The 15,391-nt window shown below is 43.7% G+C and overlaps 1 protein-coding gene across 1 annotated transcript in view; it reads right to left on the minus strand.

Annotated features, from left to right (window-relative positions):
• PLD1 (phospholipase D1) overlaps positions 1 to 12,878 on the minus strand; it is a 181,779-nt gene extending 168,901 nt beyond the window's left edge. Inside the window, exon 1 of the mRNA XM_019735181.3 lies at positions 12,727 to 12,878. The gene's annotated coding sequence lies outside the window, so the exon portion shown is untranslated. The remainder of the gene's footprint in view (positions 1 to 12,726) is intronic.
• Positions 12,879 to 15,391: the final 2,513 nt, after the last annotated feature.

Here is a 15,391-nt window from a genome sequence, read left to right on the forward strand (position 1 = left end):
TTGGGGAGAAGGTGCCAACTCCACACAAACAGTCGCCTCAGATGGGAACAGAATTATTTTTCTCATCAACATTATAATGAAACAACACTGAACAAAATGACCTTATTCTAGGACTTGCTGTTACACACACATACACATTCATTTTCCTGGACAGCTGGTTGGTACACATTTACAAGCACACCATTGTATAAATCTGGTGAGGTGGCTCCTTTGGTAAAAAATCTCTCAATAGATCCTTGTATCAGCCACCTTTTATGTACTCCTTCTAATCCTCTCCAACACACCTTGCATTGCTGCCGTTGCAATGGCAGCCAGTTCCATTAAGAATCCAGCCGGCTTCACACCAGTGCAACCTAACCAGGCCTCTCTAGCCCGGTGTCCTCGGATGCTGCTTCACGTAACATCCATGGGAACCTGCCTGGCAATCAGACATACACAGTGTGAAAAACGGGGCTGCCTTTAATCGATGGGAGAGAAGAAACATGGATAAAAGCTTTCCCCTTTTTTCTCCAGGTGAACTGTGCCGATGCATTTCGTAAGACTTTTCCTGAGCAGATCCTTCAGAATCCAGCCACCAGTAGCAGCTAGAAATGACCAATTCAATAACGCCTCCTTCCCCATGTGACTCTCTCCCTGGTCCTTACTCCTGCTCCCAGATGTCATTGGAAGTAAACTACCTGGCACAAGTCTCTCCTATAGCAAAAAGTCTTGTGCCAGGTAGTTTACCTCAAGCAGAAATGGCGCTCTGAAACTGGCCTCCATCCCCTCTCCTGCTTCATATTCCTTCCCATCTCTGAAGCTTTGCTCATGCTCTTTCCTCTGCTTGGAATTCTCCCCTAAAGAGTGGGCAGAGAGTTATAAAAACCTGTAATTTATTACCACCACAACCACGTAAATGGGGAAACTGAGGCCCAGTGTACGAAGTTCTGGCCCAAGGTTTTCAATGGCTAATTTAAGACAGAACCCAACACTCTCCTAGTTTTGATGGGCTTCTACTTCTGGTTCCTAAAGTGTTCAATATCTCTATCCTAGTCCTGAAAGTCTACTGAATTAAATGTTTCCTTTTGCTATTTCTCAAGATACACGGATTTCCATTTTCCTTTAATTTATTACTTTTCATTACCTGAACCATTTTGTCTCTCACTAAAGACCAGTAATTGCCTTTTACTGACTGATTCAATCCCATTCCTCAAACATTTGCTGGCCACTTTATATATGGACTTAACGAGTGAAATGAGGAAGACAAAAATGGATAAGACATGTTATTTACTCAAAGGGTGTTTATAACCCAGTGGGAAAAACAAGATGGTATACTAATACCTCAGTACCTGGTATGATTATTATGATGTGAGAGTTAAAGGGGTTTAAAATATCTGCTAACCTACTTAAATATATACATAGAAGATACAACCAAAAACTGTTCACATGCATAGTATTATATATAAAATGGGAGGCAGAGCAAGTCGACATACTAAGAAAATGAAAAGCAAAATGAAGAAAAGCTCGAAAAGACGGCTATTTACAGAAGTAAAGATTTCAGAACTAACGGTTAACCCAGATCAACCAATCAACAACTGTATAAGTGCCTGTTATATATGTGCCATTTACTTTCATACAAATATATTCTGCAATATTTTAGACAAGCAACAACCCCCAAGACACTGATCGCAATCATACAAAAAGACTTTAAGAGCAACTGGTCCTAAAGAAACAAAGGTCCCAAGAGGTTCATTTTCTTATCCCATCTATTTCCCTTTAGGGATCCTGCCACCACCATTCTTCCCCAAAAACTCACACTTGACCCCTCAATCTCCCTTGACTTCTCCCGCTCCCTTATTCCCAAGAACCAATCAACTACTAAATCTCTGCTTCTGCACAGAGCCATCCCACAATTGCATCTTTCCGACCTTCAGGTTCTTCTTCAGGCCACCCCTGCTTGCAGATGGGGCTGCCTGAATAAGTCCTAACTAGCTCTCCTGAAATCACTGTTCTCTTCCCAAGCCATCCATCACAATGCCAGAATTGCCCTTTGTAAGCATGGCTGTGATCATGCTATTCCCTTGCTGCCAAAATCCAAAACCCAAGAACATGTTCAGTTTGCCTTTCCAGTTCTCTCATTCTCAATCCCATCTGTTTCTAGTTGTTCCTTCCCCCACACCAACCCTCCACCCCACTTATGCTAGACTATAGCCCTACTCCCATATACATGCTGTACGCTCCCTCCCATCAGGAGGTTGGGATGGTGCCATTCCGCCAAATGCCCTACCTGTCAAGGTATTAACCACTTGTCAAGATCCTGACTAACCTCTCCCTCTTCCATTAGGGCTTCTCAAATCTCCAGTTGTTCTTTTGAGCCATTTCTCCACTCCCTGTTTCCCACTGCACATTACTCGCACTTATTTCACAGCATTTACTCTTTGAATTGTGGTTACTGATGTGTCAGCTAAACCATTAGATCAGTGGTTCTCAAATCGTGGTCCCCAAACCAGCAGCATCACATCATCTGGAAACTTGTTAGAAATGCAAATTCTCTACCCAGCCCAGACCTACTGAATCAGAAGCTCTAGGGTGAGTGAGGCCCAGCATTCTGTGTTATGATGAGGCCCCTAGGGACTGGGATGCACAGTGGAGTGTGAGAACCACTGTACTAGACCTAGAATTCCTCGAGGGCAGTTAATTTAAAGAGGACTAAGGTTATTTCATGCCAGCTCCAGGTAAGTTAGTTGCAGAGACAAAAACAGAACTCAAGTTACCCTGAATATCACACTTGAGTTCTTTCCGGCAGGCCCACAGTTTCTAATAGTCAATTTAGATCATTTACATTTATGCATATATACCAATGTGGAGGAGAAAATGCACTTAAATTACCTAATAAGACAGACTGTACAATTCACAGATCAGGTCATTTTCAATCTGTAACTTCAAAAGGATGAATTAGTTGAGCTGGCCAAGAAGGGTTACTTAGAGATGCCCTGTGTGTACGAAAGGAGAGATCCTGCAGGAACTGAAGAATCATATGCCACTGAATTTGTGTTCTTCAAACTTTTTATAGGACTCACTATGAAAAAGTAAATTATACTCACAGAATGGTTTTAGAGGCAAACTCAAAAGGTTGTCTTTTTAAAAATATATTACAGCATACTGTAGATGTCTCTTTTGAATGCATACTTTTTAGTAAGCAGCTTTTGATGAAAGCATATGCAAATATATTAATAATGTGAAAAAAGCTGTAATGTCCTGATCTGAACACGTTTTTTAAATTCCTTGCTTATTTATTTTGGACCTTCTAGTATTTAAAATTGACTGATGTTAGCTTAATTTTTTGAGGGTTTATTCTTTTTCTCTCAATCTTTAGAATTTTTAGGGGCTTCTTACTCCTTACATGCCATTCTTCCTTGAAAGTTTCATGATGGCTGTCATGTGAGAATAATTTCCAAACCCATTTTCCTTTTTTTTCATGACTCATTTGTAAAACAATAGATAAATAGATAAATGTAAGTATCACTGCCTCTTAAAATGTGAAACCCAAAGAAACTTTAAAGGAAAAGAAAAAATGCTCAGGTCACTGAAACCAGGTAACACTCACCTAGATTTAAGCAAGATAGTCCTACGTATTTCTATATAATCAGCAACGGCAGGAAAGTGGTTTAGACAAGATCAAAGAGGACTCATTAAAATGCCGTGGGATGCAACGTAGAGCCAAATGATGATGGTGTGCTTAGTGAATTACAATCACTTAAACATCCTCACTAATGTAATTCTAAACCCATCTTTGCAGCATTAAGCAGTGGATCTAAACTTTGAAGAAAACCCAGCCTTTGTTTTGGGAAACAATGTCCTTCAGGCCCACCCTCTGAGAAGAAGAGGCTCCAAGGTGGCTGGCGAGCCCAAAGGGTAATTTAGGGACCAAAGACTCTCCGCTGGTGGGGGGCAGTCACTGTCCACTCTGCCCCAGAGCTGTGATACCTCTTTCTGCAGCTGAGCTCTGGGACTATGGTGAGGAGGACCCCAAGACCAAAGAAGACCAGGCCTTGTCAGAAGCAATGCCTCTCCCTCCCTGCTCCCAATACCACTTGGTTTGTCTGCCATGACAAAGAAATTATATTCATTTCTAGTCATTCCTGCTCATTAAACATAGGGTCATTTTAAATTATGCACAAATTTCATAGCCTCCCCAAGTCTTTGGGCCTAGGAAATCAGGGTTTATGGGCACTTTTACTGCATAGAAGTCATCAGATTAAGGGTTTATGACTTAGTCAATTGAGGGGAAACAGTTTACCACCCAAAAATATGCCTTTTGGATACTGATTATATTAAAGTGGTTATTTTTTTAAAAAAACAAAAGACTCAGAAAGAACCTTTGACCTTTCCTAAAAGACTTGAGATAGAGGAGCTGCTCCAGGAAGGGAACTATTATTATAGATAACTATAGATTAATATGAACTAGGTGTGGTAGAGAGGGAGGAACCTAGCAAGGCCCATTTGATCAAAGCCCTCTGGTGTCATTGATAAAGATGGCCCAGCAAACATTTATTTACCAAATATTTGCTTTTCTATCTCCATGTGAATTGCCTTCCTGCCCTTTGAAGCCCCAAACCGTAACTCCTCCCTTCTCCTTAGCTCAAGATGGCATATAAGCCTTAACGACTGACTGGCTCTGTCCTTTAGTCTCATATATTTATGTTCCGAATCCCTAGATGTACGTACGTAATGCATTTGGACATTTTCTCCTGTTAATCTGTCTCATGTTAGTTTGATTATTAGTCCAGCCAGAAGAATTTAGAAAGGTAGGAGAAAAATTATTTTTTCCTCCACAGAATAAACAAATAAATTGAGGAAAAAATATCCTGGGTGGAATCAGAAGATAAAGTCAATATGGGAACTGGTTTTATAGGAAAGAATGAGCATTGAATGTTTGCTCTGGTTGTGTTAAAGTAATTCTAATTACAGTCAATTAAGTAAAGTGTTTATTTTTTATGCTTAACTTGTACTTAATTACCATACAGTACAATAATGACTTCTCAACACTTTCTAAATTAACACCATCATCCTTGAATTAACTGCAACCATAAACTCTTCAGGCCTGTCTAGCCAGATCTCCAGGCCCAGCTTTGGGTATATCATCTGATCCTCCTGGGAGGTGACAGTCACATGAAAAGCTACAGAGTTTACTTCCCATAGGTTGAGAGCAGCCCTTATTCCAAAAGACAGTAATATCTCAGCAATGAATCATTGTCATGACCATGGTGACATCTGTGAGGTCAGAAAAGAATGATTAGGAAAACAGATGAATCACTTGGGAACCCAGAGTTCACACTAACATCATATATTTGTATGTGGTGTGACAATTAAGTTTGTGAACTCATCCTAGAAAAAGTGCTACATACCTCACTGCTGAATATCACTATGGTCACCTTCGAAGTTCTCCCCTTGGGAAGCTATATACCTAAGCCAGCGCCTGGTCCACCCTTCAAAGCAATTTTGGAACTCTTTTTCTGGAATGGCCATCAGAGCTGTCATCATATTACCCTTGATGTCCTGAATGTCATCAAAATGTCTTCCTTTCAATATTTCCTTTATCTTCAGGTAAAGAAAGAAGTCATTGGGGGCCAGATCAGGTGAGTAGGGAGGGTGTTCCAATACAGTTATTTGTTTACTGGATAAAACTTCCTTCACAGACAGTGCTGTGTGAGCTGGTGCATTGTCGTGATGCAAGAGCCATGAATTGTTGGCAAAAAGTTCAGGTTGTCTACCTTTTTCACACAGCCTTTTCAGCACTTACAAATAGTAAACTTGGTTAACTATTTGTCCAATTAGTACAAATGGATAATCCCTCTGCTATGTAAAAAGGTTAGCAACATCGTTGCAACAAGTTTGCGAACTTCATGGTCAGACCTCGTATCCCCATCAGCATCTTCACTGACCAATCCAAGGGGCACCATTCTGACCAATCAGGACAGTGCTTTTTGGATCAATCAAACTGTGAGGATTTGGAGTCCTCATTTGTATGAGGACAGACCAATCAGGGACCAAGCGCTGGGGTTTCTTGCTACAGAAGCCAGCTCCCCTCTGGCTCCGGTAGTGCAATTTCCCTTTCCACCCAAGACTGCATTTTCCCGCTGGAGCTGAAACACTGAAGAGGTCTCGCTGGTCCAGGTAGAACAGGCAGAGCCAAGCAGAACAGGACAGAGTGGAGCTGACCAGAATGAGCAGAATAGAGCAGAGCTGTCCAGCTGGAGAGGGGCCTTGCCCCAGGGCGAGGAAGGGAAAAGGGAGGCAGCTAACTAACTGCCCCCATCTAGGAATCATCAAGAAGGATGGCTCTGCTTTTGGGTGTTTTACATTCTGGGATTTCACAGAAGAGCTCATTCAGAAAAGTGGTTCTTGAGGGTAGGGGTAAGGAACAGTACCACAAATTTTTTTTAAAGTGTGAAGACTGCTGGTCTAGGTTATTGACAAACAGTCTCCACTTCCATTTGTGATTCACAAGAGTATGTTACCTACAACCCTATAAAGCTGATGGGGCCAGCGATGCCCTCCTCCCATTTAATGTGAAACTAAAGAATGTGGTGGAGTGGTATGTTTCCAGCATTGTATAAGCTGGTTCACTCTTACCTTGAGAGTACACTCTATTCTTCTTAATTCTAAATACAGTGTAAAAATACAACTCTACACATAGACCCTTCAGTAAAGAGCAATGAATCATGAGTCTATTAAATGCTACGCTTCTCCTATTAAGTGAATCGTGTTTCTCCTGTTAAATGCTATGCTATGGCTATAGATTACGAAAAATCAAATTTTCTAGCTAATGTCAAAACACACACCCTAAAAGTATTGCACTCATCAAAGACAGAGTTCATTTTCTATGGTTATTACCAGCTTTGTTGCCAGAAGTCTTCCTACTGCTTCTCATCATTGGGGTCTCATGAAATCCCATTCTCACCCAAGAATTCCTCCCCGGCAAACTTCATGTTTCCCTCCTCCGTATCCCCACGTGGTCGTATCTCCATGTCTACTCTAGCATTAATTCCAGTTTGCTTAGTTATTTATGGATGTCACTCCTGCTGACTTGGGGTGGAGAGGGAAAGGTGATGCGTAAAAGAGGGGAACCTAACATTCATTGTGCCATTTCTATGTTCCAGGCTCTATGCTAAACACTTTACAGGCATTATTTCCTGCAGTCCTCACAAAAATCCTGTGAAATAGGTATCTTTTTAACACTCATTTTACAGATGGGGAAACCAAGGCATAGAGGATTTTTAAGTTGCTAGTCACAGGCCACATGGATAGAACCCCCAGGTTCTGAATCCAACCTCTCCGGTTCCTAGGCCAAGGCCCATAGTCATTATTCCTTCCAATGAGGACCTGTGGGGCCCAGCACTGCCTTACAAGCCTCACAGACACGCTCTGCTTAGCCACTGCACCACTACACTGCATTTCCAGCCAACACAGTAGCACCTTGAGTCTGGGATTGAGGTGAGGTGAAGGTTAGGGTTACAGCCTTGCTCCGTTTCCGAACTTAAATATTTACCATATACAATATCCTAACAAGTGGGTTTTTTTTCCCTTAAGATAGTGGGATTCGGCCTGGATTTTCCCCCTCCTGTTTTGTTTTTAATTTTTTGACCTCACAATCATGTTAGTACCAAAAATATATTTCATCCCAAATCCTGTACTCTTACCTTAGCTTATATGATTTTATTCCAAAGTGGAAATAATGGTGAGATTTAAGAAACAATATCTAAACTTCATATTTAATTTATCTTTTCTTCTACTCTCTGTCCCTTTTATCAAAAGTCCCACTTTGGGGCGGCTGATGGCTCAGTTGGTTAGAGCATGAGCTCTGAACAACAGGGGTGCCAGTTGATTCCCACATAGGCCAGTGGGCTGCGCCCTCCACAGCTGAAGACAACAAGCTGCCGCTGAGGGGAGGAGGGGCAGCCGGATGGCTCAGTTGGTTAGAGCACGAGCTCTCAACAACAAGGTTGCAGATTCAATGCCCGCATAGGATGGTGGGCTGCGCCCCCTGCAACTAAAGATTAAAAACAACGACTGGCCTTGGAGCTGAGCTGCACCCTCCACAACTAGATTGAAGGACAAATACTTGGAGCTGATGGGCCCTGGAGAAACACACTGTCCCCCAATATTCCCCAATAAAAATTTTTAAGAAGTCCCACTTGGGTTCTGCATATTCATACCACCACTCCCTAATACATCTGGAATTGTTTTCCGGCTCTAAGCCCTGGAACCCCCTTCCCAACCCATTGCTACCTCCCCAGTCTCCTTATTTCAAAGGACTCCTTTATCAGAACTTACGTAAAGAACACTGCAGGAAAAGAACAATGAAATGAGTACAGCTGCTACTCAAAATGCCACAAACTTTCCATTCCACATCTTCAAACCTATTTGTAAGAATAGTTAAACAGCACAGCAGAACAAATAAATAAGTAAAACATTAGTCATGAAAACATTCTTTTCTGGAAATGCCTATACATTTTGAATAAACTGAATTGCCCCATCTTCCTTCATCCATCAATGCACCCTTTCATTCAGCTCACGTCTATTGCACTACAATGGACACTGTAGACACAAAAACGACAAACACAGTCTGTGACCTCAAGGCCCTCACCCTTTCACGGGGAAGACAGATGATAAACAAAATAATTGTAAAGCCAGTGATTCTAATATCATGTTATATATGAAATCCATTCATATAAAAGTGGTGTAAACAAAAACAGCCTAGATCATTATGAAGATTGCAAGCAGAAGCTCAGTTCCCTGGGAGCTCCTTGTGTCCAGGCATTGTTGATAAGCAATGATTTTAAGTAACATAAGATCACTTCTAGATAAACCAAAGGAAAGATAATTTTCAACCTTGTTTGGCACGTCTAAGGGCATTATTAAGAAGTAACGCACCAAAATGTGCATAAAGAACCGACAAAGATTTTAGCACCCTCACTTCTCTTTCTGTGCTCCCCCTTCTACTTCCTCCTCTGTCTGCAATTGTTGCTCTCTCCTTTTCCACCGCATTCCTTTTCCCGTGTTTATTCCTTATTCTCCTTCACCCAAATGTACTGTCTGTAAAAGCCTACTTTGAAAAAAATCACTGTTGAATACTGAACTTTGATTTTCCTGTTCTTAATATAAAGTGCGTCAGTTTGTGCCCTTAGAAGTCTCTCTCTCTCAACAAAAGAACCGACTAAACAAAGTTATTTTGATTTCCATGTTGTCTTGGCTGATTTTCTTCTGTGCGTCAGAGGCTTTCAAAAGGTTCCCAACTCTAGGTCCAAAAAGCTCAAAAAAATGATTGAGGACAGAATAAAATATTCCCCTCATCCAGAGGGGAGCCCAGGGTCACAGGCCTCACCAGCTATTGGGGAAGGAATCGGGGATTGTGGAGCCCTAAGCAGCAAGACTCGCCATGCTCTCCAGCTGGCAACAAGCTTTTGCTCTGTCTGCCCCTGACATAACCTGCGCCGTTACTTAGCAGGTTAACTCCAGGATGGTTATAATGATTATTAAAATAGTGAAGCACTTCCCTCCTGACTGGCAAATACTGTCCCCCCTCTCAAATACACACTCTGGCCTCCACAGACACTCCCAGGATCTCTGTCCCAACCCCGTCACAATCAAGAGGAGGCTTGGCCCAATAGAGGGTCTCCACGACCCTGTCCCAGGGCTTCCAGCCCAGGATATAACCATGTTCCACCTTAATTTCCTCTTCTGAAAAATATGGGAGCTGAATTAATAGTCTAAGTTGCACTCTGATTGCAGTTATGTCCAATGACTTATCCCTAAGGATAAGGACAAGCTAGGAATATAACAACCTGAAAAAACGTTCATTCGTCAGGAGAGTGGAATCTCAGGTTATATTTTTCTAGTGAGATAACAGTGCCAAAACTCTGGGTTCAGGCTGCCTGGAATGGAACCCCAGCTCTGCCATGTGCTAGTTATTATGTTCTCACTGTGCCTCAAATTGCCTCATCTATAAAATGGGGGTGATACTATTACCTACTTCACAGGGCTCTTTTGAGGATTAATGTTTAGAATAGTGTCTGGCACACAGGAAGCACCATATGAGTGTTGATTAAATAAACAAATCATTTTTTTCTGTCACTGAAATATTTGTTCAATAAATTCAAAAATTAAGGAACGTTCACAACAGAAGGGACAAAAAAAGAACTGTGACAGTAAGAAACACTTACATAACATACACAATTGTTTAATAACCCAGCACTAAAACATCTGGGATCCAGACTTTACACTGCACTGTGAATTCAGGGACACTAACACATCGGAATGCGTTCCCACTGCAGCAGAAGATACAATTTGTATGATTCCATTTCTAATCAGAAATGTCACAGGCGTATGGGAAGTTTAGGTTACAAATTTCTCATTTTAACCCTGCAACAACATTTAACTACATATACCCAGCAGGAGAATACATTTTATTTTGTGGTGCTAAGACTTAAAGGATTGTAAACATAAAACCAGGCCTAGCCCAGCGACATTTCTTTTGTGAAAACAATGAGTCAGACTAACTGTGAATTTAAAGAGCCATAACTTATGGGCTGAGTCCCCTGGCATAAATCTTTAGTAAACACCTGAGTAAAGAAGAAATTGCTACTACACCCACCAGCTAGCTGGACCAAAACTGCTTTTAGTTACTAAATATGTGCCACAACCTGAGTTTAAGCATAATTTAGACAGTTGCTATTGCACTACAAAAGGAGACAAAAGTATTCTATTTTTCTGCTAGTCAGGGGAGAAAACTATCAATAGTAACTCCCTTACCTGTTTCACCCTCTTGATAGCTAAACCTCACAATACCTTTATGTGAAAATTTAAATAGCTCACATGCTTATCCTAAAGTAGTAATGTATTAGAACTTTCCTGATGGAGATAAGTTGACGAAACACAATCTGGTTATAGCTTTTCACCTCTTCTCTTCAAAAGTACATTTCTCTAAAGCAATGAGCAGAGAACTCAGACTTGCTTAGGAAGAAAACTAAAGCCTGCAACACAATCATTATCATTAAAATGTTATTAAAATCCAATGAGATGAAAAGCAGGATGCTGGTGGAAGGATGGTGGAAGAACGGTGGTGATGGCAGCATGACAATGTGAATGCCGCTGATTGTATGCTTAAAAGTGGTCAAGATGGCAAATTTTATGTTATGTGCATTTTACCACAATAAAAATAAAAACTTTTTTAAAAAGCCTGTGAGAATTAAAGGTAAATGGATTTTATAACAAATAATTTTTTTTATTAAGTAACACAATTAGTACTCTGACAATTTCCAAGGAGCAGGGTCCCCCAACCAACCTAAATGAGCATTATACAGCACTTATCACGGTAGTTCATTAATATTCCGACATCAGGGACCAACATGGTAAAGGTACATCTTCCTCAAAACCTTCACTACCACATTTTTTATATGGATTGTGAATTGTACTGGATCTTAAGAAGACAGATTGGGAGCTCAAACAATTATTAGAAGGTCCTCAACGACATTGAAAGGCTGCATACAAATTCAAGCTAAAAGCCTGCATACAAATTCAAGCTAAAAGCCTGTGTACAAATTCACTTGTATGTATATATGTGAGAAAACATCTTCTGAAAGAGATCCTTATTCAGATGGGCATTGTGTAAATGTGGTGTCTGTTAACAGCTCACGCTGTAGGCTCTTTCCCTTCTTAAGGCTTTCACTGCACCACCATTAATTAGCCCATTTGTCACAGCGCAGAGGTCTCTGGGGACCTAGTTTCCCACAAGCCCTTGGAAGGCCCACAAACGTTATCTAAACTGACATTGGCAGGCCTGGGAGATAAAGTTAACGGAACTCTCAATTCTGGGGAAAGACATAAGGATGATCAAACGCAGAAACCTTTGTGGATCTTAAGAATGCACTTGCATTTAGTACTTCACAGAGGAGGTATAGGCAATAATCCGAGATTAGGAGAAGGCGCAAACATAGGCGTGGCGGAACACAGGCGCAAACATAGCTCTGGATTGATTCTACAAGGGCAGTTCTGAAGGACGTCACAAAATCCTATCCAAGACTTGGGGCACTGCGCTCCTGGATCTGAGATCTAGGTACCAAATAACTTTGAGTTGGAGAGAGAAAAACAAGCCTCTTGACACACACCCCACTCCAGGCCCCCGTGTCCCTTGCCCCACCTCGACGTCAGCTCTTCTTGGCGCCACAGCGAGCAGCTGTGTGGCCACATGCCCAGGACAGTGTATCTGGCAGGCTGGGCTCTACGCCTCGGAACGCAGCACTTCCCATCGCGCCCGCCATCCAGGTCATCCCACAGCGCGCGAACTCCCGGCGCTCGTGATAACCTGGGAGCGCCAGACACACTACACGGGGGCCTCGCCGCGGGGTGGGCGGGTGCCTCCAACTTCGGCCTGGAGCCAAAGTGGCTCTGCGCTCCGGACGGCAGCCTGTCCCGGCAAACGTGCGCGCCCAAGTTGTTGGCGTCCACTGCAAGCACTGGACCGGAAGGCGCGCATTGGAGCCCCCGACGCAAGCCAGAGAGGCTGGTCCCGCGAGGCCGCACGGCGCTGGCGCCCGCTGCTGCTGCGGCTGCCAAGGTCCCGTCCAAGCTGGGCGGGGAGAGGCCAGCTGCCCAAGGTTGGCCGGAGGAAGGACGGAGGGTGAAGGCAGCGGAAACCGGACTCCCGCGGGAGTCCTGTGCACCCGGCCACAGCGCAGCTCCTACCTGAAGGGCCAGTGCGGCCGCGGGCACTTGCGCGGTGGCGGCGGATTCTCGGGGTTCCGGCGCAGCTGGCACAGCTGGAGTCGCCCGAGGAGGGAGGGCCTCAGCCGCGACAGCGCTGCTCCGCCGCCCGGAACTCGCCGTCCGGATTCGCCCGGACAGGGGTGGGGCGAGGTGGTTTTCAGTTCGGGTGCCTAGCGGCGCAGGCTGTTGTCCCCGCAGGACTGAAGGGCTCCGGCCGCCGGGCCTCTCTCCTGGTCCTGGTTTCTTTCTTTTATCCCAAAGTTTCATAAATCGGCCGTATCGACCTAGGGAATGTCACTAGCATTAGTTATTGTCAGGTACTCCTGAGCCACCAAGTGCCCCGGCTTTGGCTATATTATCTCATTCTCATCTATTGCAGCTGGTAGCCACCAGGGATAGGCCCGTTTTACAAGTCGGGAAACAGCTGATCACAAAGGTGAAATAACTTGCCTGAGGCGTACAATTAAGAAGTAGGAGCTTTGCTGACATTACTTATAAGCCTTCTTTCAACTCCCTAAAGTAGGTGTTATCGCTAATTTACAGATGAGGAAATTGAGGTTCAGAAAAGCGAAGTAATTTAGAATACAGGAGACTGCGTTTGTGTCTTGGTGTCTTTAAAACTCAAGCAAGGTGTAATTCAGAAATCTTAGCATAAAATAATAAATCAGGAGTCAAACATGGAAAATTCCCCGTTGCACCCATGGAAATGTCCAAATACAGCAATTTTGATATTTTTAGTCCACTTAGAATGAAGTCTTAAGAAAAAGAGAACCAACTGTCATGTGGCCTGACTAGCAGCCCTTTTGGAATATGCTTTTGAATATTGGCCAGCTCCAGCCTCATTACACAATATTACATTCTGCCAAAGCCAAAGGAAGCAATCGTGTCCACATACACCAAACTGTTAATAACGATGGCCACTTTAAAGCACTTAGTGGATATTGCACAGCCAAGACGGGCCAAGTTACATAATGTCTTACTGCACACATGGAACTGCATGAAATGAAAAATATTATATTCCAGTCCAAACTGTGTGTGGGGGGGTGACCTTATAGTCTGGAACTCTGTTTTCCTATAACCTATAGTTGTTCAGCCCTCCCTGGACTACATTTTTCTCTGTTGAGCACATCTTTTCCTAATGATAGAAGAATCACACAGCCGTCACTCTTTCCTTGTTGACAGACATGATTGATGTCTTTTGAATCCTATGATACTGACAGATTTTTGCAATTAAACACATGGCCCTCTGAGCATAGAGAGTATTGCCTAAGAAGAGTTTGGCAAGTATAAGACAAGCATGTTACTGAAAGGCTGAATACCCTTTCCTCCCCTTCTTTCTCAAGTTTTATTAATCACAGATGATTTGGTAAGTACTATACACACAAGTAACAGCACTCTTACAAGCTTGTTTTCAGAAGTTATAGTGCTTTTGATTGAGAAACAGCGGGCTATAAAATTACATCCTAAATTTCTAAGTGTCATCATTAAGACATTTGGCACTACCTAGAACAATAGGCCTTTTTATTAATTATAATTAAAAACGTAATTATTTAAGTGTCCTCATGTGGGGGCGGAGCCCCAGAAAGAAGTTTCCAGGCTCTCGGCCTCACATAGAAAGGTGTTGGCTCAGGTAGTAAATGGCCAACTGTGATTGCATGGCCATCAGCTGTGGCTAGTTGGCCGTCAGCTGTAACCAGTGAGCCATTGGCCACAATATAACTGCTGTGGCTATGCTAGGAGAGGGAGAGGAAAAGATGGCGGTTTGAGAAAGAGAGAAGGAGAAGGAGAGAAAGAATGGGGGCTAGCAAGAAGATGGCGGCTGGGCTGGCAAGTGTGGATGGCGGTTTGCGGACAGTGTGGATCCAGCCTCCAGTGAGAGTATAGTGCCGCCAGAGAGAATAAAGTGGTATGACTCCCCTACCTATGGCTCCGTGGGTGTTCCTTTTTGGCCTCACCATATCCTGCGTTCTTGTATGGGGAGCGGGAGCAGAGACCCCGCAGGCCTCCCCCGCACGACAAATGGCGCAGCGAGCAGGGTATGGTGCCAGCCAAAGCTCTCCAAAGGACGGTGGAGCAGTCTGTGTGTATGAACACTCAGTCTCAGGAAGACCAGGAGGAGCAGCTGCCGGAGAGCTGGACCCCCCGTGGAAGGGTGGGAAGACATGGATGGTTCTCCAACCAGCACAGGCCTGAGAAAGCGAAGGTCGTTGTGGCCCTGTGGGCTGGGAAGTGCTTGCTGAGGCAGCCCGGATGCAGGACTTGTAGTCCCAGGAGGTAACGCTTGCTGAGTCCTCCGTGGGAGATGAGGGTGAGGTCAAGGTCGTCCCTCACCCCCAGGACAGCCCTGGTGAATGACTATGGACTATGGGGAATTGCCTTCCATCCCTAATTTAATGGACCACTTGACTGTTTGTTTGGGAACTGTTGTTAGTGGAACTGGGGGATATTTGCTTTTGTCTCTTGACTGGCCGCCATTGAGAATATGTAAGCACCTTGATTGTGAGTCGCTGTTGTTCCAGCAGGGTACCCTGAGAGGCACAGAGAGAGTGGCAGTGCGCTGAGAGGTCTGGCTGAGCCCTGAAGATACCCTGGCTGTGCCCAGGAAGTCGGGCTGTTCCCAGAGAGAGTAGTAGAGCCCTGAAGG

The sequence above is a fragment of the Rhinolophus sinicus genome, chromosome 17, assembly GCF_057876585.1.
Source record: "Rhinolophus sinicus isolate RSI-liver-muscle chromosome 17, RSI-T2T, whole genome shotgun sequence".
Classification (NCBI taxonomy): Eukaryota; Metazoa; Chordata; class Mammalia; order Chiroptera; family Rhinolophidae; genus Rhinolophus; species Rhinolophus sinicus.